This window comes from Pongo pygmaeus, chromosome 15 (genome assembly GCF_028885625.2).
Source record: "Pongo pygmaeus isolate AG05252 chromosome 15, NHGRI_mPonPyg2-v2.0_pri, whole genome shotgun sequence".
Classification (NCBI taxonomy): Eukaryota; Metazoa; Chordata; class Mammalia; order Primates; family Hominidae; genus Pongo; species Pongo pygmaeus.
In genome coordinates this window covers 18,170,176-18,184,401 of record NC_072388.2, presented here as the reverse complement: position 1 = coordinate 18,184,401, position 14,226 = coordinate 18,170,176, and the positions used below count along the sequence as shown (strand labels likewise).

Sequence of the window (14,226 nt, the reverse complement as noted above, 5' to 3'; positions counted from 1 at the left end):
TTCTTTGTCTGGGAAAGTCCTTATTTCTTTTTAATGTTTGAAGGATATTTTTGCTGATATCATTTTAAGGTAAAAATTGTTTTCCTTCAGCACATTAAATATGTCATGTCACTCTCTCCTGGCCTGTATGGTTTCTACTGAAAAGTCTACTGCTAGACGTATTGGAGCTCCATTATTTGTTATTTGTTTCTTTTCTCTTGGTGCTTTTAGGATCCCTTCCCTACCCTTGACATTTGGGAGTTTGATTATCAAATCTTCTGAGGTAATCTTCCTTAGGTTAAATTTGGTGTTCTATACACTTCTTGTATGTGGAAATTGATATTTTTTCTCTTTTTTAAGGAAACAGCCACTACAGCACTAGGCCTTGCCCAAGGTCCGCTGTTACCACTACCTGGCTACTGTCTATGTTTGCTTAAGGCCCTAGGGCTCTACAATCAGCAGGTGGTGAAACCACTCAGGCTGTGTCCTTCCCTTCAGGGTGCTGAGTTTCCTGGGCACCTAGCAGGTCCAGAGATGCCATCCAGAAACTAGTGATGAGTCACAAGCTTAGAAGTCTACCTGGTAGTCTATTCTACCAGGTAGAATAGATTGTCTGAGCTGGCACTCATACCACAAGATGCCGTCCTTCCCACTCTTATCTCTCCTTTCCACAGGAAGAGTAATCTCACCCTGTAACTGCCACCACCACGGGCCCATGGGGAGTACTGCTAGGCTATTACCAATGTTCATTTAAGGCTCAAGGGCTCATCAGTCTGATTGTATTGAATGTTGCCTGGCCTGGGACTCTACCTTCAGAGCAGGGCCTCCCCTCTGGCCCATGGCAGGTCCAGGAATGCTGTCCAAGGTCCAAGACTTGAAACTGGGGATCCCAAGGGCCTGCTTGGTGCTCTGTTCCACTGTGGTTGAGTTGGTGCCTAAGATGCAAGACAAACTCCTTTTTATTTGTCCCTCTTCTCTTTTCAAGCAGGAAGAGTCTCTTATCATAGTCACTACAGTTTGGAATGTGCTAGGTCTCACTTGAAGTCAGCTCATCTGAGAGTCTCTCCCAATTCCTACAGCACACTACCTGGGTATCACCACTGATTATTCAAGGCCCAAGGGCTCTTTAATCAGCAGGTGATGGATCTTGCCAGGATTGTGTCTTTTCCTTCAAGACAGTGGGTTCCCTTCCACCCAGAGTGAGTCTAGTAATGTTATTTTGAAGCTACAGCCTGGAATGGGGGCCTTATGACTGATCTGTGCCCTGTCCTACTGTGGCTGAACTAGTATCCAGGATGCAAGACAAAAGTCTTTTTTTATTGTACCCTCTCCTCTCCTCAAGCAGAAGGAAGAGGTCTTCTTTGGAGCCATGAGCTGTGTTGCATGGGATTGAGGAGGAGTGGTACAAGTACTCTCTTAGCTGTATAGGCTGAAGTCTCAGTAATTTGTGTGCTCCCCAGTCCACTGGCTCTTAGCCCAGCTCAGCAGTAGGCCTCACAGTCCTTGAGTCCTTTCAAGTTTATTCAGGGCCCCAGAACACTTCAGTCTATGATGGAGAGGCTTGCTGAAATGCAAGTTTTGACCACTGGGATAATCAATTCCCTTCTGGTTAGAGCTGGTCTGAATGTTTCCTCTGTGGGTGGGCATCTGCTGAGTTCAGCCCAGTTTTGCTTTCCATTGTGACAGGGTAGCATGGAGTTAAATGCAAAGTCTCACAATCACTGAGCTCTCCCTCTCCCAAGCACAGGGATTTCTTATGCCATGTAGCCACTGTGGAGGAATGAGGTAGGTGTGGTATCCATAGTTCAAGACTGTTTTTGCTGCTCTCTTCCGTGCCCCTTTCGGTGAGATGAAGTTAAAACCATGTACTGTGAGTGCTCCTCTGATCTTTGACTCTTATGAAGGTGCTCTTTTGTGTAGCTAGTTATTGAATTTGGTGTTCCTGTGTGGAGGGATGATTAGCGGGATCTTCTACTCTGACGTCTTGCTCCAATCCCTCTCTATAGTGGTATGCTTTGATTCTTTTGTTTTTATCTTTTATCTGATAAAAGTAGATTTTTGCTTTGTGCATATCATTGAACTTATATAAAACATCAAATAGATATAACAGTCTATTTTATGATGATAACTATTATATATACCTGACAACCCCCATATTTTAAGTTTTTGGTGTCACAATTTACTTCTTTTTATGTATCTGTTGACAAATTATTGTAGCTATAGTTACTTTTATTGCTTTTGTTTTTAAACTTTTACACTAGAGTTAAAAGTAATTGTTACAATGCAATCACAGTATTAAAGCATTCTCAATTTGACTATATACTTTATCTATATGATTTTGATTCTAAGTTCTTACTTTTATGAATGGACTTGGATTCTATGCATGAAGTATGATATTCTAAATATAATCTGAACAACACAGAGTCAAAAATGGAATGAATTGGAAGAACAGTAAGGAGGAGAAGGAACTTGCGTGAAGGTCTTCTTTTCTCCTCTGCGTAATCACCACATTAATAATTTAGAAAATAATTACATAATCACTGTCTGCATTAGTTATGTGGAACCAGGTAGTATGAATGTGGTTATCTTCTCTTTGCCAAGTATTTCTTCTTAGTATTCCATTAAGAAAGTTTTTTGAGATTAACTTAATATAATTAGTAAAATTTCCTGTGATTATATTACGGGGACATCTTTACACTTGTATTTCTTAATTTGGGTATATACATCTCTTAATTGAATCATTACCGGACAGTAATTAATACAAATATATATTTATTGAGATGTAATTCATATACAATTACATTCTCCCATTAGTAATAATATATTCTGCAGAAATATTGAACGTTTTGACATTTTAAAACATTATATTGATCAACTATTATTCTTTAATGTAGTTATGCTCATGGAATCCAATGATTAGAAAAAAATGTATTTCAGATGTCTTAGACATATCTAAGCTAGTTAGTCAGTGATAACCCATCTTAATAAGTTTTCTGGATGGTCAGCATCCTACTGAGTTCCAGTAATTACAAAATGCCTAGATTTGGGCATCAAAAAATTGTGTGAACTAAGCTATTAATTATGAAGTGGGTCCTATCTTACACTTCAAGAAATAAAACTGAGATGCAAAAATAGCATTCTATCATCAGGTGAAAATGATATGTAGGAGATCAAGTTTACCAGTTCTAGAGGCATAAAGAAGTTGTATTAACTTCTGGTACAACTCCTTCATCAACTACTATTGGATTACCTTCTCTTCCTCAATGAATACCTATGGCTACATGAAGAGTTCCTTTTAAAAAGTGGATTGACAACTATGAACTTGGGCCTAAGTAAGACAATTGTTTTTTATTATAGCAAATTAGAAGCAGAAATTAAAAGCAACTAGGAGTGAAAGATTGCAGCTTTATAGTTCCAATTAAGTAAAGTATTATGAACAAGTATTAGTTATGGTTAGCATTATGGTTGTGTTCCTGTAGAACAGTGGTGAGGGGAATATAGTGAGGACTATATTATAGTGGTGAGGACTATATAGTGAAAATATAGGGGTCCTATTTGAATGCCTGCCAGATAGTATTCACTAGAGGGAAAGCTTTAGTAATCAAGTAGATGTATAATAAGTTCTTGGTATGTTGGCTTCTATTTCCAGCTTCCCCAACTTACTTAATAAGTCTCTATACAAAATGACTAGCGTGGAAGCCATATGATGCAAAACAACATGGATTTCCTCACAAAGAATGACCTAGCTCCTTTAATTCTGATAGTACTGATAAGCTCCTTTAATTCTGAGCCACTAATATTGCTCAGCAAACTGTGTGGATCTGTTGGGCACTTAGTGGCAGGTTGATTATATTGAAATCCTTTCATTCATGGAGGAAATAAAATTCTGTTTCATTGAAGTGAACATGTATTCTGAATATACATTTTCACCCTTATCTTAATAGTTCAACTTGCACTATTATCTTTGTATTTAAGCAATGCCTTTGTATTAGTCTGTTCTCACGCTGCTAATAAAGACATATTTGAGACTTTATAAAGTAATTTATAAAGGAAATTTATAAAGGTAATTTATAAAGGGTAATTAAAGGAAATTTATAAAGGGTAATTAAAGGAAATTTATAAAGGGTAATTTATAAAGGAAAGAGGTTTAATGGACTCACGGTTCTACATGGCTGGAGAGGCCTCACAATAATAGCAGAAGGCAAAGAAGGAGCAAAGGCATGACTTACAAGGCAGCAGGCAAGGGAACATGTGCAGGGGACTACCCTTTATAAAACCATCAGTTCCATGAGACTTATTCTCTGTCATGAGATCACCACAGAAAAAACCTGCCCCCATGGTTCAATTACCTCCCATTGGGTCCCTCCCACAACATGTGGGGATTATTACAAGTCAAGGTGAGATTTGGATGGGAACAGAGAGCCAAATCATATTATTCTACCCCTGGCCCCTCCCAATTTCATGTCCTCACATTTCAAAACCAGTCATACTTTCCCAACAGTCCCCCAAAGTCATTATTTATTTGAGCATTAACTCAAAAGTCCACAATCCAAAGTGTCATTTGAGACAAAGCAAGTCCCTTCACCTATGAACCTGTAAAATCAAAAGCAAGTTAGTTACTTCCTAGATACAATGGAGGTTCGGACATTGGGTAACTGCGCCTGCTCCAAATGGCAGAAATTGGCCAAAACAAAGAAGCCACAGACCCCGTGAAAGTCCAAAATCCATTGGAGTATCCAAATCTTAAAGCTCTGAAATGAGCTCATTTGACTCCGTGTCTCACATCCAGGTCATGGTGATGCAAGAAGTGAGTTCCCATGGTCTTGGGCAGCTCTGCCCCATGGCTTGGCAGGGTACAGCTCCCCTCCTGGCTGCTTTCATGGGCTGGTGTTGCCTGTGGCTTTTCCAGGCACATGGTGCAGGCTGTTGGTGGATCTACTATTCTTGGGTCTGGAGGATGGTTGCCCTCTTCTCACAGCTCCACTAGGCAGTGCCCCAGTGGGGACTTCATGTGGGGTCTCCAACCCCACATTTCCCTTCTGCACTGCCCTAGCAGAGGTTCTTCATGAGGTTCCTGCCCATGCAGCGAACTTCTGCCTGGACATCCAGGTCTTTCCACACGTTCTCTGAAATCTAGGGAGAGGTTCCCAAACTTCAATTCTTGGCTTCTGTGCACCCACAGGCCCAACACCACGTGTAAGCAACCAAGGCTTGGGGCTTGGTAATAAATACATACCTGATAATAAAGACATACCTGAGACTGGGACATTTATAAAGAAAAGAGCTTTAATGGGCTCACAGTTCCACATTGCTGGGGAGGCCTCACAGTCATGGCCAAAGGCAACAGAGGAGCAAAGGCATGACTTACACGGCCACAGGCAAGAGAGCATGTTCAGGGGAACTCCCCTTTATAAAACCATCAGATTTTGTGAGACTTATTCACTATCATGAGAACAGCACAGGAAAAACTCACCCCCATGATTCAATTGCCTCCCACCTGGTCCCTCCCCACGACACACAGGGATTATTACAATTCAAGGTGAGATTTAGGTGAGGACACAGAGCCAAATCATATCAGCCTTATTCACCATAATGGTACTCTATAGAAGATTGCTGTTGATCAATAAATTTATTTTATACTAAATGGCAGGGCACAGAAGCTCATTCCTGTAATCCCAGCACATTGGTAGGCCGAGGTAGGTGGATCACCTGAGCCCAGGGGTTTGAGACCAGCCTGGGCAACATAGCAAAACTCTGTCTCTACCCTCAAGCCAACCCCCAACAAAAAAACAAAAATTAGCTGGGTTTGGTGGTGTGCACCTGTAATCCTAGGTACTCAAGAGGCTGAGGTGGGAGGATGGCTTGAGCCTCCCCAGAAGCAGAGGTTCAATGAGCCGAGATCATGCCATTGCACTCCAGCCTGGGAGACAGAGTGAGAACCCGCCTTAAAAAAATAAAATAAAAAAAAATAAAGAATAAAAATGAAAGAAATTTATTTTACGTTAAAATGAATGAAGTAATGGGCTCATGACCATGGGGTTACCTGGTCTTAACATATACATGATCACCCATACACAGCTAGTCTAATAGAATGGTGGAATGGCATACTGTAGACTCATACGTTGCTCTCATGAGAAAGAAGATCTTCATTCTCTGTATTTGGGAATGAAGATATGGGAGTGGAAGTAGCCCCCCTTACTTTTATACCTAATTATTCACAAAATTTTTGCCTTCCGTTCTCACAACTTGGAGCTCTGTTGTGTTGGAAGTAACTTTGCTAAGGAAGAAATGCCTCCACTAGAGTAGAAGATATTTTCATTAAATTGGAAGCTAAGACTGAGTATTTGATATTTAAATTTTGTCTAGAAAATATGCATAACTACAGGTCCTCTAGATTAGTGTCTGTGAAGATGACAGTAATATTAATAGAAACCAGTGGGAATTGGAGAGAATCCTCCTCTGCTTAATGTATAAATACTGAGCTCTCATAGCATGGTGGAAGGTGACAAAAATTTTGTTGTGACAGGTTTTATAGCAAAACAATACAAGCTGTGTTTTTTTTTCTTATGACCTTCTTTCAGAATATTTAGGAAATCCATACAAGGAGTACTTAACACTCAAGTTTACCTTCTAAAGATATATAGAGATAATAATATACTCAACAGTATGAGTACTAAAATGTTACTTAAAGCATAGTGATTAAAATGCAGTGGCAAATTTGTGTACCCATGAGGATCAATTGACCCTACAACCTGTGACTGAGACTGACAAATAGATAACTGTTAGTTCTTTTTTTAAATTAACTTTTATTTTAGATAGAGAGGGTACATGTGTAAGTAAGTTTATTACATGAGAATATTGCATGACGATGAGGTTTGGAGTATGGACCCTGTTACCCAGATAGTGAGCATAGTATCTGATAGGTAGGTTTTCAACACATGGCCCCCATTCTTCCCTCTTCCCTCTGGTGGTCCCCGGTGTGTATCGTTCCTATATTTATGTCCATCTGTGTTCAATGTGTAGCTCCCACTTAAAAGTGAGAACAGGCACTATTTGCTTTTCTGCTCTTGCATTAATTCACTTAGGATTATGGCCTCCAGTTGCATCCAGGTTGCTGCAAAGGACATGATTTAATTCCTTTTTTATGGCTGCATAGTTCTCCATGGTGCATATGACTACCTTTTCTTTGTCTAATCTACCATTGATAGCCATCTGGGTTGATTTCATGTCTTTGCTATTGTGAATAGCACAGTGGTGAAGGTATGAGTGCATGTGTCTTTTTGGTAGAATGATGTATTTTCCTTTGGGTGAATACCCAGTAATGGGATTGCTGAGTTGAATGGTAGCTCTAAGTTCTTTGAGAAATCTCCAGACTGCTTTTCACAGTGGCTGGACTAATTTGCATTCCCACAAACAGTAGATAAGTGTTCCCTTTTCTCGGCAGCTTCACCAGCATCTGCTGTTTTTTGACTTTTTAAGTTACTAACAAACCTATGAAGTACTGTTTAACATCACTAATCATCAGAGAAAGGCAAATCAAAATCATACTCAGATATTATCTCACACCAGCCAGAATAGCCGTATTAAAAAGACTGCTAGTTCTTTAACACTATTTATGTGCAGTCATGGTCTGAGGTTTACAATTTAGATAATTTATACTGCATGATCAAACTAGAGTTGTAATTTATGTCATTTCCAGTAGTTATTTTTCATTTGTTAGAGTAATAGAGATATTCTGGTATTTTATTCTAGGTATGAGTTACTTACAAACTGTCTTTTTGAGAAATACATTTTTTTTAAATTATAACTTTTATTTTAGGTCCAGTGGTACATGTGCAGGTTTGTTGTATCAGTAAACTCTGTGTCATAGGGGTTTGATGTGCAGATTGTTTCATCTCGCAGGTAATGAGCATAGTACCCAATAGGTATATTTTCTGATACTCTCTCTCCTCCAGTCCTCCTCCCTCAAGTAGGCCCATGTCTGTTGTTCCCCTCTTTGTGTCCGCGTGTTCTCATTGTTTAGTTCCCACTTGTAAGTGAAAATACGTGACATTTGGTTTTCTATTCCTGCATTAGTTTGCTTAGATAATGGTCTCCAGCTCCATCTGTGTTGCTGTAAAGAACATGATCTCATTCTTTTTCATGGCTATGTAGTATTCCATGGTGTATATGTACCACATTTTCTTTATCCAGTCTATCATTGTTGGGCATTTAGGTTGATTCCATCGCTTTCCTGTTGTGAATAGTGGTATGCATGCATGTGTATTTATGTATGTGTATTTATGGCATGCATGTGTATTTATGGCAGAACAATTTTTATTCTTTTGGGTATCTACCCAATAATGGGGTTACTGGGTTGAATAGTAATTCTGTTTCAAGTTCTTTGAGGAATCAACACATTGCTTTCCACAATGGCTGAACTAATTTACAGTCCCAACAGCAGTGTATAAGCATTCCCTTTTCTCTGCAACCTTGCCAGCCTATGTTATTTTCAAGTTTTTAATAATAGCCATTCTGACTGGTGGACATTTTCTATTGCACTGTATAGTATTGTTTAATAAGGGAATAGTCTTTAAAATAAATTTTATCTCCAAATGCTTTAAATGAAGAAGAAATAAAGATGTGCTACTTTGAGAATTGACATTTTTGAGTCTCACCCACTCACTCACAATTTGGAGATAATAATAAGAATACTTAAGGTAATACTATAACATGCTGACACAGAGTTGGCAGTCAAGCATAATGACTTTATTTTTACCCTGCCACTGTGTTTTGTATTTTGATTCCATATTAAAATAAATAAAAACTGAATATGTGCCATACTTATGTTTTAGGCCTTTTACTGTTGATTCTTACAACTACAATTGAACTATTCTTTCAATTGACTTAGTTACTAATTCTAGAAGACAGAAAATAAACAAAATTTATGATTTGAAACTTTAGGAATTCTTTTTAATGCCAAAAACTATACTTAAATACACCTTGACAAATAAATGTTATGAATATTTTAAAAGAATAATTGACCCTTAATATTTTATTAATATATAATTACTATCTGGTATGCATTAATCACAGTAGTATAATAAACATTGCAGTTTCATAATTAACCATGTAAGACATGACTCCAGGCCTCAAGAAGATTACATTTTATAAGTTTACACTGAATACGTTTAAAGAATAAATGTTAGTTTTTGGAACTGAGATAACTGAGAGAAATAGCATTAAGTTTTAATTTTTTCAAAACTTTTATTGAGTTAGTGAAATCTAAGCAAGAGTAATCTCTTTTATCCTCTCTTTATTTTTTTCTTTTGGTTTTTCCCATTAGTATTTGAGTAGGATGCTAAGTTAAGGAAACAACAATTTCATTGCCTTTTGTCAATATGTAAGTGAACATTTTGAAGGTGCTAATGTTACAGACACATTTTTCTTCCAAATAAAATTAGGAGAAAATTCAAGATAAGGTTATTAAGATGCTATTCAGCAGGATGGAGGCATACTTTTGTAAAAATCGTTTTTATATAATTAAACATAGTTGAAGGCATAGGGAGACTGATTGGATACTTCTTTCCATAATGAAGGATCATTAGGCTTCTAGGCATTAAATATTTCCCTTGCATTCCATTTAGTAGCTTCTGAACCTCTTCAAAGCATTTTTTATCTCTTTATTTCTCAGGGTATAAAAGGCTAGATTTAGGAGAGGTGTAAAAACAATAAAACGCAGCAAGAAACGTGTTCACCCAGGTGATGCTAAGTGGCCTCACATAGATGAAGATAGAGGGTCCAAATAAGAGCACTACCACTGTGATGTGGGCAGTGCAGGTAGAGAGTGCCTTAGAAGCCCCAGTTATAGAGCTTCAGTGGACAGTGAGAAGAATATATGTGTAGGATGTCAGTACTAGAATAAAGCATGTTATGGCCAGAACCCCACAGTCAAGATTCATGAAAATGTCTAAATGATAGGAATCCATGCAGGCAAGCTTGATTACCAGTGGTCTATCACAGAAGAAGCTATCTATTTCCTTGGAACCACACAAAGGCAGCTGAACAATCATAACTATTTGGCTCATGGAATGAACAAAGCCAATGGTCCAGGAAGTTGCCACTAACCGAATGCACATTTGTAGGCTCATAATGGTGGAGTAGTGGAGTGGTTTGCAGATTGCCACATAGCAGTCATAGGCCATTACCGCCAGTAGCACCATCTCAAACCCTGCAATAAAATGAGCAAAGAAGATCTGGGACATGGAGCCTCCAAAGGAAATGGTCTTGCTCTCCTTGAGAAAATCTGCTATCATCTTAGGAATGGTAATTGAAGAAAGTCACATATCAACAAAGGACAGGTTGGCCAATAAGAAGTACATGGGGGAATGGAGATGGAATCAGTGATGATTAAGATCATGATGACAATATTTCCAGATACAATAATCAGGTAAAAGATTAAAAATATCATGATAAGTAAGACCTGAATATTCCATGCGTGGCAAAGTCCCAGATGCACAAATTCTGACACTACGGACTGATTTCCTTCATCCATTTTGTTCAGTGTGTCTTCTAAAATAAAGATAGAAAAGTAAATTATTAGTTAGTGGAATGAGAAAGGGTCTTTAATTTTTGAAATTTAGTGTTCACATTGAAATTTAGCATCTATATTTGAGAGTGAAAAACATAATTCTGAAGAGAAACCTTGACCAAATATATGTGGTATTATGACCAAAAGAGAAACTGACTGCCTAAGATTGGCTTTCCAAGAAACAGAGCCTGAGATTGAGACAGTTATTCCAATGCTTTACTGAGAGGCTACTCTCATTAAAAGGGAGGAAGGAAATTGGAACTGCAAGTAAGGTTTAAAAAGATAGTGGTGTCACCTGGATTAGCTTCAGTCCACTAATGCTGTAAAAAGAATGTAGGTGGAGCACCAACCATAATTATTATAGTAAATAATTATAATTAGGTCATCAACTTAGGAAGGTGAATGTAAACTAATATGATACACAATATAATTTATCTGTACAGACATTCTTCCTTTTATTTAATTTCATTTTACTGCATTTTTCAGATATTGCATTTTTTTTTTTTTTTTTTTTACAAATTCACTGCTGCAACTCTGTGTCAAGCAAGTCTATTGGCATCATTTTTCCAATAACGTGCTCACTTTGTGTCCTTGTGTCACGTTTTGGTAATTCTTACAATATTTCAAACTTTTACAATATTATATTGTCTGCTGTGGTGATCTGTGATCAATGATCTTTTACGTTAGTCTTGTAATTGTTTTGGGGGCACTGCAAACTGTGCCCATGTAAGACTCAGTTGATAAATGTTGTGTGTGTTCTGACTGCTCCACCAACTGGCTGTTTCTCCCTCTCCCTTTCTCTCTTTAGGCCTCACTATTCCCTGAGACACAATAACATTGAAATTAGGCCAATTAATAATCCTGCAATGGCCTCTAAGTGCTCAAGTAAAAGGAAGAGTTACATGTCTTTTACTTTAAATTAAGAGCTAGAGGCTGGGCACAGTGGCTCATGCCTGTAATTCCAGCACTTTGGGAGGCCAAGGCGGGCAGATCATGAGGTCAGGATATCAAGATCATTCTGGCTAACATGGTGAAATCCCATCTCTACTAAAAAAATACAAAAAGGCTGGGTGCAGTGGCTCACGCCTGTAATCCCAGCACTTTGGGAGGCCGAGGCGGGTGGATCACGAGGTCAGGAGATCGAGACCATCCTGGCTAACAGTGAAACCTCGTCTCTACTAAAAATACAAAAAATTAGCCAGGCATGGTGGCGGGCACCTGTAGTCCCAGCTACTCGGGAGGCTGAGGCAGGAGAATGGCGTGAACCCGGGAAGCGGAGCTTACAGTGAGCTGAGATCGCGCCACTGCACTCCAGCCTGGTGACAGTGCAAGACTCTGTGTCAGAAAAAAAAAAAAAAAAAAAAGAGCTAGAAATAATTAAGCTTAGAGAGGAAGGCACATTGAAAGCTAAGATAAGCCAAAAGTTGACCTCTTGTGCCAAACAGCCAAGTTGTGAATACAAAGACAAAGTTTTGGAAGGAAATTAAAAGTGCTATTCCAATGCACACAGAAATGACTTAAGAAAAAAAAAGAAAAGCAAAACACTGTTATTACTAGTATTGAGAAAGTGTTAGTGGTGTATATAAAAGATCAAAGCAGCTATAACATTGCTTTAAGCCAAAGCCTAATCCACAGCAAGGCCCTAACTCTCTTCAATTCTATGAAGGATGAGAGAAGTGAGAAAGCTACAGAAGAAAAATTGGAAACTAGCAGAGATTGGTTCATAAGGTTTAAGAAAAGAAGCTATCTCCATAACATAAAAGTGCAGGGTAAAGTAGCAAGTGCTAATGTAGAAGCTGCAGCAAGTTATCCAGAAGATCTAGTTAAGATAACTGATGAACTTGGCTACACTAAACAACAGATTTTCACTGCAGACAAAACAGACTTAAATTGGAAGAAGATTCAATGTAGGACTTTCATAGCTAGAGAGGAGAAGCCAATGCCTGGCTTCAAAGCTTCAAAGGACAAACTGATTCTCCTGTTAGAGCTAATGCAACTGGTGAGTTCCAGTTGAAGCCAGTGCTCATTTAGCATTCTGAAAATCCTTAGGGCCTTTAAGAATTATGAAAAAATACTCTGCCTGTGCTCATTTTTATAAATGGGAAAACAAGGCCTGGATAGCAGCACATTAGTTTATAGCATAGTGTACTGAATATTTTAAGTCCATCGTTGACATCTACTGTTCAGAAGAAAGATTCTTTTCAAAATATTTCTGTTCATTGACAATGCACTTGGACACCCAAGAGCTTTGATTGAGATGCACACGGAGATTAATGTTGTTTTCATGCCTGCTAACACAACATTTATTCTGTACCCCATGGATCAGGAGAAATTTTGACTTTCAAGTCTTATTGTTTAAGTAATACATTTTGTAAGGGCATAGCTGCCATGTACAGTCATTCCTCTGATTAATTTAGGGGGAGTGAATTGAAACCATTCTGGGAAGAAGTCCCCATTCTAGATTCCATTAAGAATATTCATGGTTCATAAGAAGAGGTCAAATATCAACAGTAACAGGAGTTGGGAATAAATTTATTTCAGCCCTCATGGATGACCTCGAAGGGTTCCAGATTTCATTGGAAGATGTAACTGCAGATATGGTGGAAATATTAGAGAAAGAGAATTAGAAGTAGAGCCTGAAGATGTGACTGAATTGCTGCAATCTCATGATAAAACTTTAATGAATGAGGAGTTATTTCTTATGGATGAGCAAATAAACTGGAAATTCCATGTAGGAATAGGGAATTCCAGTAGGAATAGGATAGGAGAAGAAAGCCTGTGAATTATCTTCTGAAAATATAAAAAACTAAAAAATTCTTTATCAACTCCAAGCATTGTGGGCATGCATGAAACAGATACATAAAAATATTTTAAGACTTAGTATCGTAAAAAAGAGAATTAGATGAAATGACTTACTAACACAAATGTTCTCTTAGATCAGGGTCTCTTTTTGTGTTTTCTTCTGATGTGTGTTTGAGATGTATCCATTGTTGAGTGGAAACAATATTTGTGGAAGTGCTTTCCCCCAGCCTGGCATATATTCACCAACCGAAGTGGTCCCTTGAGTGTCAGTTTCCTATTCTACATCTCAGCAGAACTGGAATCATAGAAATAATTTACCTTGGATGTCTCTTTGGGACTTCTTTGTTAAGAGTGATAGCGATTGTTGCATACTGTAGAAATCAGAACAAAGAGACAAGAAAAACCTCATCTAAATCAACCAAGCATTATAATTAGTGGTTTTAAAATGATTATTCACTTTATTTTTTTATTTTTAGTTTTTTGTGGGTACATGGTAGGTGTGTACATTTATGGGGTATTATGAGATGTTTTAGAACAGGCATGCGATACAGAATAATCCCATTATTTATTCTTTATTTGACCTGTAAGTATTAAGGATATGTCTTCTGCAATGTTGATCTGTAACTTGATCTTGATCTATAGTGTCAAATTAAATTAACATTTTAGTTCTTGTTGCAAGATAAGTAAAATCCTATTTGGTGTGACATATGACCATCAACAGAAACCTCTGATATGAATGGAGTGCCCTAATGCACATCAATATTGTCCAAATAGGCAGGTACTCTTGGTCAGCTAATTGATGTATTTCAATAGCTGTGATTAATTGAGGCCCTGAACAATTATGCACTGAATGTTAAATTATTAAAATATCTTCA

General features: G+C 38.0%; 1 pseudogene; it reads right to left on the bottom strand.

Annotated features, from left to right (window-relative positions):
- Positions 1-9,601: 9,601 nt before the first annotated feature.
- LOC129012754 (olfactory receptor 4K14-like) lies at positions 9,602-10,513 on the bottom strand (annotated as a pseudogene).
- Positions 10,514-14,226: the final 3,713 nt, after the last annotated feature.